This window comes from Pinus tabuliformis, chromosome 1_1 (genome assembly GCF_031772625.1).
Source record: "Pinus tabuliformis cultivar Carrire ecotype Pingquan chromosome 1_1, CPIR1, whole genome shotgun sequence".
In the NCBI taxonomy this organism is placed as follows: domain Eukaryota; kingdom Viridiplantae; phylum Streptophyta; class Pinopsida; order Pinales; family Pinaceae; genus Pinus; species Pinus tabuliformis.
The window spans coordinates 616,941,444-616,954,798 of record NC_142297.1 but is presented as its reverse complement, the minus strand read 5'-3'; the positions used below and the strand labels follow the sequence as shown (position 1 = coordinate 616,954,798).

The following is a 13,355-nucleotide window of genomic DNA, read 5'->3' as shown; positions in this document are numbered from 1 at the left end:
AGTAAGACCTCAACCAATCACCTTACAAATAAATAAATTTCAATAATAACAAAAATAAAAAAAATTGAATTCCTAACCTTAAACTATGAATAAGCATCATAGAATTTTGGTCAAAGACAAACTAATACCATGCCTATAATAATAATAATTATAAAATGGGCTTTTACTTTTAATTAATAATTACAATATTTTTTTTAATAATTATATTTTTTTATCAACTTTGGAAACAAGCGATGCTTCTAAAACTGTATTGTATTTAACACTAATATTACAATATTTTTTTGTATGGTTTTAAATTTTCTTAAAATTATAAATAGAGACATTAAAATTAATTTGATGAAAAAATTGTGGTCTTAAAAAATTGCGGTCTTAATATTTATTTCATAATTCATTTTACGTTGTTATGATTTAAAAAATCATAAAACTAGTGTAGTCATATAAATTAAATGGCTAGTAGATGTAGACATTAATTCATACTAAGTATCAAAACACTTATTTCATCATACCTAAAATTTAAAAATCAGAAAAGTTATCTAGATTATAATTTTCTTTTTCTTCTTTTTGTATGGTGAACTCTATTACTTCAAAATAGGTGGATACATGAAAAAACATTTATGAGCCTCTTTGGTCTCACTCTGCACTGACCAAACCACCACCAAAGTTGTACCCTATGGAGGGACATCATAGACATAGATTATCTAATATAATTGAAAATAAACCGATCTACCCTAAGGTGTTGTCCTAATTTGAAATACGCATGATAATTATCAAGACAAGAATCATAAGTATAAACCTAAAACATCAAGGAATCATGGGGGTTCACATTCCAACCCTCCACTGATATCAATGTTGTTTGGTTTGCTAAAGGTCTCAGAGTTACAGTACGAATGCCAAGGTGTTGTTCAATGCACATCAACTTTCGATCGATCATCTCCATTCTACATTCATAACAATTTAGATGATCGTGCATGTGGTCCAGAGTGTGAATCAAGTCTCTTCTCGAATCCTGACTTTCCAACAGTGTATGACCCAAGATGAACTTCATTTTCCAATAAAAGGTCTACGGTTTAAATGTACTGAGTTACTCTACTTTGCTTCTTCCTTATATCTGAAATCCTTTGTTCCCGTTGCGCCCTCAACTCTAAATCTAACAAAGATGATTGCAATAAATCTGACAAAGAAGATCATTGCGACGTAGTCACCCTTTTTTCTCGATTTAATTCTTCTTGGACATTCATAGGAATCTTGTTGTGATACCTTGTAGTAGAGCTAGTAGCTCAATTATGAAGGTGGGGGGCACCTTTGTGGGCTTTCCCTTCATAATATGCAAAGCCTCTCCGCACCTGTCCTCTCTCCCTGGGCATGTTGACCTTGACCTCGACTCCTCAGATAACATAAGGTAAAATACTATGGGTATAAAGACAAGTCATACTCCACCTAAACTGCTAACAAGATGGTACAGACCTGTTGGCGCAACTCTTGTCAACACTCGCACACCACTAAATCTCAATCCTCCTCCACCACCCTAGCCCTCAGCTTGGGAGATCTCCTTGGCCCAGTTCCATAAGATAATTCCATCACCTTGCCCCCCTATAGAGAAAAAATGCAAGGCCCAATCAGGCACAAGGTAGACTGTCACATTCTCAGACCTGTGAATGTAAGACCCCCATCCAACTACTACCCTTGAAATTACTTGGACGTTAGTCCCCCACATTAACTCAATGCCTTAACTACCCATAGAGTAAATAATAGGATAATTTCCTTTTGATTTCCATTCTAGCTCTGACTCTCACTCAGACACGAAGAAACAATATCATACAAACAAACCCTTACCAAATTTTCTAAACCACCTACCACTTGAAAGGGGGGCTCTTTACTAAGGTTGATAAAAAGTAGAAAAATCACAAATATAATAGCACAATCTAGGAACCAGAGCAAAGATTACCTGGTTGAGACTAGAGTTGAGTGCTTATATACCAAATCCGCACTAGCTCGAGCTCAATTTCCTTGTTAAAATTTCAGAATATATACATTCCATATATTCCCTCTCATAAGTTCCAAGCACATTTCCCCTTATGAATTGAATTGTCATCACGCAAAGCATGTTGATCGACTCCTTGCATGAGCAATATTGTTATCTCCCTATTGTCGACAATTATACCACTAGTGTTTGGCTAGGTGCATTAACATCGATTGTAGGCTTGATTGACTACCCAGGATGATACCAACCACAGGAACCTCCATACATTCTTCTTCTTGATTCTCCTCACAACTAGCCTATCCTTCGCACACATGAAATCACCCAACATCTTGTCACATTGTAGCATTTGGCTCGAGGAAACATTAAGTTGGGTGATTTATCGAGTACCACTTGTAGGGGGCATGATGCCACATCCCCTACCTACTGGTTAGGTGGGGTAGTAGCATCCTACCTTAGTGCCCCCCAATCCCCCATTTTTAAAAAATATTCTTAACAATGATGATTTACCCCCACTACAGGGATTAGCAATTTATAAATAGGCTTTGTTGCAATACCATGGGCTAATACCATGGCTTATCAATACCACATTCCCAAAAACTATAACACACTTCATATGAGACATGTTCATATGATTTTTTTTTTAAATAATCAACTTAATTAAAAGGACAAAAATGACATAACTATTATAATTACTAGTTGTAAATGCTAAAACACATCAATCAATTATCAACATCAAAACACTTACTTCACCATACATCTAAAATTGCTAAAATTTTAAAAATCATAAGAGTTAACTAAATTATAACTTATTTTAAAATAATTATTATTAGCAATAATGATAAAAAGAATTAATATGTAAGTGAAACATATATAATTTTTTTTTTAAATATATACAACAAGATTCTTATCCATGGAGATTCACCCCACTTTATCATGGACACTTTTAATATGTGAATAGACTTTGTTACAATAACTATGGGCCAATACTATGGCTCATCAATACCACATACCAAAAAAATCATAACTTATTTCTGACACTTGATTTGTGTAAACTACTAAGAATATTCCATGGAAGTTAAGTCCCTACTTTCCACCTAACAATTATTGATAAATAAATTAAAATTGTGGTAGCCCTATTCCAAAATAAACATGTCTATTGGCATAATTAACCTGTAAATAGGTTTGTTACAATCCCATGCACAATACATGATTTACTTAATACTACGTTGCTCAAAAAACATAACTCATGTTCACATGACAAGTGTTCATATGACATTTTTTAAATTAATCGATTTAATTAAAAATAAAGAAAGGACGTAACTCCTTTTGATATAAATATCAACCTTTGATTTGTGAATAATATTAAAAATATTTTTACAATTTTGTATAGAGGTAGACAAATAGATTCTTTTACAAATTTACGCACAGATTTTGATATTTAAGTTGATAGACTTATCTATTTTATGATAAGACTTCCAGAATTTTAATTTGATTATCAACAATTTTCTTAATACTATACACAGATTAAATCTTCACATTTATGTTTAAAATAGTTATATATTTTTGTTCTCTTAATTAAATTCATTAATTTGAAAAAAGAGTCATAGGAAAGTGACATATGAATGATTTATGTTTTGTTCGGGCATATGGTATTAATAAGACATTATATTGACTCATGTTAATAACATAGTCTATTTGTAGATTAAGAATCTCGTGATGATAAGATCAAGATTATTTTATCATTATGTTGATAGATCTATTTATTTTGGAATAAAGTTTTTAGAGTTTTAACCTAATTATTTATAATTATTAGATAGATAGAGATTTGATTATAGTGAATATTTACCAAATAGTTTCAATAATAATGAAGATAAAAAATTAAAATTTATCTTAAAATTAATTATATATTTATTTTTAATTTAATTGAGAAAACGTTATATTCACAAGTTTCATTAAACTCTTATTACTAATTGTTATTTTAGTTGGTTGAAATTTTAGTTTTGACTAAAATTTTCATTTTAAACCTTATAAACTAAATTTTGAAATAATTTCAATATTGAAAATCAGATTTAAATCATATAAACTATTAATTAAAGTGATTATTTATCTTTGATATTTAAAACAGCATTGTTTAACCATTATAAGTTTGAAAATCCAAAAAAAAAAAAATTAGATTAAATCTTGATTTTTGTTGTTCAAAAATAGTTTTCAATTTATATATAGATTCAACAACCTAGAAAATCCCAAAAACAGTTAAATCACAGAAAATTCATAAACCAAATTTTAAGCAAATTAAACCAAAAATACACCGAACTTCTTTTCAAAATGTATAAGAAATCAACTACGATTATTTAAACAATTGCATAAACTAACCGTTGAGACGTAGTGTAAGAAGATTAAAAGCATTGCATTGGGATGGTTATTGTTCTTGTTCATAAAAGGATGTGAAATCCTAGAAAAAACTTGTCTCGGCTTAATTCACAGAGTGGTACATACATAAAACATTTACAACATAGTCTATACATCAAACATATACAATGTAGCTGCCTCATGAGAGTGGAAAGCTGCCTCATGAGAGTGGAATCCTAATGAAAAAATTATCATTAAACCCTGCCAACAACTCGGGATATCTTCCTCGACAAAGTTGTTATTGTTCTGGTTCACCAGTGCGTGTGAATGGAGATGGTGAAATGATTCGGTTCGTTGGGAAACGCGGACCATATCTCATCATCAGATGAGAAAATGCTTGGTCTCCATATCCGTGAATATAATATATCCCCCCACCCTAATGCTTCCAAATCCTCGCCCTGATGCTTCGACGTTGAAATTTGAAGCTCTCCCTCCTACAAAAGCCTATTGGGACGATACCAAGCCTCTGTCGTTTTTGTGATACTATTTTGGCGAAAGAAAAGGTTGTCCCACTGCATCTAAAGTTTTTGAGCCGATAAATAGCCACTGTGTGACCTAATTAAACTGTAAGGTGACTTAGTGGCGCGCGGTTACCGAGGCGCTCTTCATTGTCACAACCCCAGCCCCCGCGACGAATTCAGCATTCCCTGCCTACAGTCCTTTCCTTTTCTGATTTGCTTCTGCTACTCACCCATCACCTACTAAGCCTAAGCCTATTTTGGTTATGGGGACATTTATAGGCCATGTGGCACCGGGGATAGGCTTTCTGCTCATCGGCCTCTGGCACCTCTACAATACATTCACAAATTACGCGCACTCTCCATGGGACTTCCGCACCCGGACATGGTTCCCCGCTAATTTTGGCAGAGGGAAGTTAAAATATTGGGAGCTAGCGTCCATTATAGCAGGCTCGTGTCTTTTGATTTTGGCGGATCTGTTCATTGGACCGGAGAGACACCAGCCACTGGCAGACGACTGGAGCATCCCACCGGAGCATCTCAACAACTTCGAGCACTCTTCCATAGCGCTGTTCTTCCTAATCTACGCCTCTGTGGCTCTGTACACCGATGTACGTAGGCTCACAATTCCGCCGGGGACACTGCACGTGATCGCAGCGCTGGCCTTCGGGCAGCAGCTGCTGCTCTTCCACCTTCACTCGGCTGACCACGTGGGGGCGGAGGGGCATTACCACTGGCTCCTCCAGCTCATCGTTGTCGTTAGTTTGTCGACCACGCTGCTCGAGGTTCCGTTCCCACAGATGTTTCTGCTAGCTTCGGTGCGCTCGATGTCGGTGCTGTTCCAGGGGGCGTGGTTCCTCAACATGGCGTTCATGCTCTGGATCCCGTCTTTCGTCGCTAAGGGTTGCCAGATGGAGCGCAGGGACGACCACGATGTGTTCAAGTGCGCCAGCCAGGAAGCAACTATGCGGGCCAAGGCGCTAGCTAACTTACAATTCACCTGGTACGTGGCTAGCATAGTGTTGTTCACGATCGTTTTCTACGCCAAGGTGATTGGTCACAGAACCGAGGCTGTGGTCACTTATCAGTCCCTGGGGCCTAAGGCCGTTACTAACGACGATATGGAACTGCGAAGCGCCGATAAGGAGGGTGGTTGTGCAGGAAAGCTGCGATTGATGGATCCAACAGCTCCATAGACTTGGACATGGAAAGCATTCAGGCCCTCATTGTGGAAAGATAGAAAACTTTCGAGTCTGTTTTCTCTATTTGTTATTTACATATTACATAGTTGTGTCTAGTTTTCTGGCTGCATGTCCATAGGTCGAACCTTGGGGAATGACTCTAAAATTGGGAACACTTTCCGTCTCTTGGCATCTGTTTTACCATAAGTAGTAGTGTAGGTCATGTGGTCGGGACCCTATCCAGGTTCTAATTTCATGTTGTGACATATTTGCCTACTTAATGTAATTTTTCACCATAGTTACACCATAGTTAGCATATGTTGTTGGTGACAAGTTTGTCTATGTAATATAATTATCTATTTTAATTTTTCTGAATAGCAAGTAGATAACAACAGGTTTGTCTATATAAAGTTATTATATAGTTTAAATACTCATGAAAGTGTAGGGTAATAAATCAAATTTGAGGTCATTCATTTTTTTTCAAATGAAAAAAACAAGGTTTATAATGTACCATTACATTTTTTTGAAATATATCAGAATTTACAAACTGCAATTATCACCATCATACTAAGAGAAAAACTGAAATATATAAACTATAACCGTATGTTCCAGAAGTATCTCAAGGATCATATATTAACATATAAACAGTAGAAATTAAGTTCAATTATAATATCACAAAAAGACTAAATAAGTGAGAGTCGAATGTTGAGGGAGTAAAATATTGCCCTCTTCTCAGATAAATTTTCTTCCATATGTACAAAATTCATGTAGCCAATACCATCTGTGAGGCCTTTTTTAGACAGAGAGTTAGCAATTGTATTAGATTCTATGAAAATATGTTGAAAAGTGATATGTTGAAAGGACTATTTGAGATGGTTGATGTGGGAAATCCAGCGACATAGATTCGGAGGAGAAAAAACTACATCGATCCCATCAATGACAGTCTTGAAATCTTCATAAACTACATCGATCCCATCAATGACAGTCTTGAAATCTTCATATATGTAAATGAGGTCAATGGACAATCTTCTGGAGAACCAAAACAATCCCCATAGTACCAGAATCTCTGCCCGCACATTTGTTCATGCACCTGCATACCAAAAAAAATTATAGTGTGACCTGTGATCAATTCTGGGCCATAAATCGCAATCGCAGATACCTCTCTCTGGGCGCCAAAAACCTAAAGGAAAAAGAATGTCAAGTGGGATGTGGCGGATCGATAGATCCTTGTCCCTCTGTGTGTTGGTTCTCATGGTATACATTGATCTTCTAACATTGAAAATGACTTTGTGGACATCAATCTTGTAGTTTTCAAAAATAATACCATTTCAGGTCTGCTATATTTCCCAGAAGATGAAAAGAGGAGTGGCTTGGAGTTTACCTCGCCATCTCAATGGACTAAAAGCATCTGAAAGGAATGTTGTGTTGAAGAAATATACATTTCTGGACCTGTATTGCAATAACACTTGTGATATCGGACTGCATTATGGGGCAGGTTATCCATTCATTCATTCTGCAACTGCCAAAGCAAATCACAATATAGGTTTGAACAAAGCCAATTTACTCCTTGGTAGAGTTGAAGTGAATGAGGGTGTTGTTTTTAAAAGGATTCAACTTAGAACTCAGGTACGCGATTATCTAACACATAAACCCACTGGTCATATAACTATTATCTCAGAGGAAATTTCCAGATGGCGATTATGTCAATAGAATCCCAAAAAAACTCATGTATGGGGCAGAAAATAAATCTATTTGGTTTTAGATTTGGTAATTATCTATTTTAATTCTTCTAAATAGCAAGTAGATGTTACAATGACACTTCCTATATAATGCTATTATCTATTTTAATTTTCTGAAATAGTAAGTAATTTTCTGGAATAGTAAGTAAATGTTGTTTGTGGACATAGCTAGTACCAATGGCCTACAATGAACTACACAAAAAATATTACATTATGAAAAACTATAATAAATAAAACATAAAACCTTTATCAAAATAATATGTAATTTTGTAACTAACGAGTATTATATATCTGAATGTAAAATTTATTATAATTTAAATAGATTATTTATCTGAATACAAAATTTATTATAATTTAATTGTTAATATTTCTTTGATAGACTGATTTTTAAATAGTACAAAAAGTCATCCAAAAAAATTAATTATGTAATAAAAAAAATTGATTATATAATTAATCCAAAAAATTAATTATATAATTACAATCAAAACTTTTTTATATTACATTTATACTATCTCTTTCAAAAAATAATAATAATAATAATATTATTATTATTATTATTATTATTATTATTGATGATGATGATGGTTAACGTCCGCTGAGACCAAATAATGATCTATCGGACCTAAAAAGACAAATTATTTATTTTGATTTAAGATTTTATTCCTATGCTCAAAGAGCTCGGAGAGAAGCCTCCCGAGTTCACTATAATTTTGGCATTGTAAAAGGCTAGGAAGGTCAGTATTGTAACAAAGGTTGTGAAATTGAGATCTAATGTGGTTGTATGCAGGGCACTCTAAGAGGAAGTGGTTTTCATCCTCGATGCTCCTATTCTCACAAATATGGCAGATCCTTTCTATCCATGGCGTTTTAGGAACTGCCCAACTGCCAGTTTCACTATGGAGCTCATGAGAATTCGTTCTAATCTTTGCTATATTAATTTTCTTCTTTGAGCTAGTTAAAATAGAGAGATACTTTTGATCTTCAAAAGTGGGGTTGATGACCTTCTTATAATTATTATATTATATTTATTTATTAATTTATTTATTTATTTATTTATTTATAATAACACCATTGTAAAAACACTTTTCTGCTTTTATATCTTCTTTTAAACCACCTTTAATACGCTGTTTTTCTTTGTGTTTTACTCCATTGTAATTTATTTAACCCTGGAATCCTGCAGTCATTAGCCCAGAGATTCTTGAAGTTTCCAAAATGAGGTGAGGTGATACAAAGGCATATGTTTGAATAATTTGATTGGCACTTTTACCTTTCATATTTATTTATTTATTATATGAATTATTTATTTATTTTATATTTTATTCATTTATTTTTATGATATAAAATTTATATTTTTATTTATTTATTTAACAGTTTTATATAACATAAATTTTATATTTGTATTTATTTTTTAATCTACGTTAACTATTTAAATAATTAGATAAATGTCTTATAGATTTTAAAATTATTAATATATAAATAATGATTAAATAAAATAAGACAAGATTAGGTAAACTAAAGTTTATTTTTTTTATTTTTATTTTCCAAATAAAATGATAGGAGTGATTGAATCTCTATTTTAATAGTAAAAATAGATTCAGAGCTATCAAAAACTACTAAGGCATCCAAAACATTAAAATTTAACAATTATAATTTAAATTTTCCAAAAAAATTAACAAATTTTAATGGAATTCATTGTTTTCAAATTAAATTTGAAACCTCATTAGAGGAAGAGAAATTTAATTGCCTCACAAATGCATGCTAGCCACTGGTAAGTTTGATATTGATTCAGAATATGATAAGGCCAATAGGCCTAAATTTAAGTGGGGCACAAATGCATGATATCCACCAAAGTTGGAATTTCAAAACACAAATGCATGATATCCACCCAGGTTGGAATTTCAAAACACAGTTATTCGTCAAAATATAACAAGCTTAAATTTAAGTGGGGCACAAAAACATGATATTCACCAAGGTTCGAATTTCAAAACACAGTTATTTGTAAGATATAACAGTTTTAATGGCTGAAGACAGTTTTATAAATATTTTTATTATATTAATTTTTATAAATATTTTCATTATATTTAACAACTAATCACTCTGTAATAGAAAATTTACCCGTCAAATTCCATCGTGATACCCACTGATAAGTTTGATATTGATTCGGAATATGATACGGCCAACAGGCCCCACCTTGCAGTACGCTCACAGGTAGGTTTCCTTCGTCTTCATGTCCAAAGTCCACTTTCTGGTGGGGCGAGAAGTTCAGATGCCTTTCGTTGTACAGGAGTCCGTTATACGATAGAGTAGCCCTCAGTTTCGTTGTACGTCTTTTCATCATCTGACAGAGTCGGACGGCGGGCCGCGTTGCTTCAGGTACATCATTTTATGCGTACAAAGGGAATATTTTAATAATCTTTAATTTTGATTAAAATAGTTCAGGAAATTTTTGGAATTTTAAGTTTGAGTAATATAATTTGAAAAAGAATCTAGTGGGTGGGTTGGGTTTTTTTAATGTTATAAATAAATTTTTTTTAAGTATTAAATTTATGATAAGTGGGTAATTATTGAGTCAAAAAATTTATTCTACAATGCAGTGTAATGTATAATCATGTTTATTTATTATTAAAATTAAAATTTTACTATATCAATTTTAAAAAAATATTAAATAAATTATATAAAATATTTAAATTATATCCATGGAAAAATTCTACTCATAAATAATAAACACATAAATTATATAAAATATTTAAATTACATCCATCCATAAAAAAAAATTTACATGTGGAAAAATTCTACTCATAAATAATAAACACTAGTTATGGCAAGTGCTCTGCGACATCTTGCGGTAGAAAAAAACAACGAAGTGCATGCGAACAAGAGAGATCTAAGTTTCGAGGATATGCAAGGGTTTGGACCTCATCATATTTTCTTCCGCCACATTTCCAATGCTATGCTTGCTTCCAGTCTATTCTAAATTAACACTTACCCCGTGTGAACGTGAACTTTATAGATCATCATTGTCCTCCTTTGCTTTTTCTTTCTTATTTCTGTGTAGTGTTCATTAACCCGGGTTTAATCTGAGTAAACCTGGTGTTATTCTTGAGGGTGTGTTTCTATTTCACTTTCCATTATTTTGTGTACATGTAGGGTGATAAATTTTTTGCACCCCTTACCTAGCTCTTAGATTTTATTATCAACGTATTTTGAGTAGAAAGAAAGAGCAAGTGGTATTTTAAAAAGTTTGGAGTGTTAAACATGATCCGCCAAGGCTAACCACCCTGCCCCTACGCCCACATCGTATCTGAATTTCTTGGATATAATTTTCAATCCAGGAGTTTAAAGTCTTCTCTTGACTGACTTGGAGAAGCATATTTTTTCCCCAACTCTCCTACACCTTTGTTGTCTTTACAGACCATAGGCTAAATGCATAGCCCTTTGAATTTCCACCCACGTTGGAGAAGCATGTATGTTCCCTAACACTCCTACACCATTCTTGCCTTTAGGGATCATAGACTAAATGCATAGCCCTTTGAATCACCATCCACATCAATCTTTCCAAGATGTGGATCAAGATCTTCGCTAGAGTTAAAAACAATTTCATTTTGGCTAAAATTCATTCAAAAACTGTTGGGTAGCAACCCAACTAGTTTGCTTCAGTCGTTCCTCCAATGGTTGTGATGACTCCCCACGCTCCATTGAAATTATCAAACTATAGTTCCAGGCGAAACACTCCTTCAAAGTATTACAAGTGTGTGTATCACGATCTCTCAAACCATGTAAAATACAAGCCTTGACACCTACAATAGTAAGAAGACCTCATCAAATCGGAATAAAATGCTAAACTGACTAAAATTAGGATCTTCCCTGCTCTAATACCACCAAACTAACTTGAACACTTAGGGTTGCCTCAAGGAACCAAGCACTTCTAAAGAATTGACTAAGTGATGGGCAAATATATTTTCAACTATTCCAGCTCTAAGGTGCTATGGCATTATGCACTATGGTTTCAATCTATTATAACAACAACACATAATACACCATAACACAAACAAAAGAACCTACAAAATAGCACAGTTGCTCAAATTTTATTACAACGAGTTGTGAAACCATAAGATTGGAGATGATTTGTGTGCTAAGTTCTCAAAAGGGAGGTCGTGTAGGTAAAGTTCCATGTACAATAGAATCCTCTAGATATTCAAGAGAACTTATACAATACAATGAACCAACAAATATAAAAGGAAAGATTTCATTCAAAAATTCAAGTGATGCCCATGAGCATAACCTGAACAAGGAGGCTTCAAGAGGAATGATATTCTTGACATGAAAATGTGGGCATATCCATATGCTTTTATCCTTTTAAGGCCATGATCCTGGTTGTTGATAGCCAAGTTGTAATGTATGTTGACATATTTTTAGAGAAAAATGACCCTGAATATAGTCGTAGTTTGTTGTTAATGAAATCATATTTTGCAAAAAAGAATATCTTTGAAATAGAATAAGTCTAAAAGCGTAGAGCATATATAAATGGTGTTACCACGGGTGTTAATGTACTCTTTCCTCCAACTGTGCTTGTTGCCATTACAGAAACTGGAGATACATAGGAAGAACCTACACTAGCCTCTGTGGCAAGTGAGTGATACCTGTCAAAGAAATATACGTCTATAAACAAATGAGATCTAATTGAGCGTACTTTTTGAGTCCAATCAAAACAGAAAGGGTTTCATTACCTAAACTGTTCACTTTCGGTCTCTAGTGAGTTATTGTTGTATACCCCTCTCCCACTACAACAAAACCAGCGATTTGCGCCAGATTTAGCGCCAGATTTTAGTGCATTTTTTTTGTAATTGTGATGAGAAACCTGGCGCTAAATCTGGCTCTATTGTACAATTTTTAAAGCGTCATTTTTTGCACCTGATTTTGCATCCTTTTTCACGCTAGATTTTGCATCATTTTTTACACCAAACTATGCATCATTTTTTGCGTCAAATTTTGAACCAAAATTTGCATCTTATTTTATGACAGGTTTTGCTTCTAGTTTTGTGTCATTTTTTGCATCTATTTTTCATTCTCTTTTGCTTCCTATTTTGTGTCATTCTTTGCTTCCATTTTTGCACCATCATTTGCATCAAGTTTACACTGTATTTTGAATCCAATTTAACATCTTTTTATGCATCCATTTTGTGTCAGTTTTTGCATCTAGTCTTACGCCAGGTTTTGTATCTAGTCTTACACTAGTTTTTGCTTCTATTTTTGCACCAGCTTTGGTGCCTATCTTTGCACCATGTGTTGAATTTGATTTAGCACCAAATTTTGCATCCATTTTTGTGCCCATTTTTGCATCTTTTTTTGGACCATTTTTTACATCCACATTTACGTTTGATTTGTCTCCATTTTTCCCATCTCATTTTGCACCATATTTTGCGTCATTTGTTTCATCCAATTTTGCATCATTTTTAACACCATCTCTTGCATCTAATGTTACATCATTTTGAGCATCCAAATTTGCATTTATATTTGCATCTTATATTGAGTCATGTGTTGTGCCCACCTTTGCATCTTATTTTGTGTCTAATGGTACATTCAATTT

General features: G+C 33.6%; 1 pseudogene; it reads left to right on the top strand.

The window, feature by feature from the left end:
- Positions 1 to 4,891: 4,891 nt before the first annotated feature.
- On the top strand, positions 4,892 to 6,327 carry LOC149214811 (uncharacterized; annotated as a pseudogene).
- Positions 6,328 to 13,355: the final 7,028 nt, after the last annotated feature.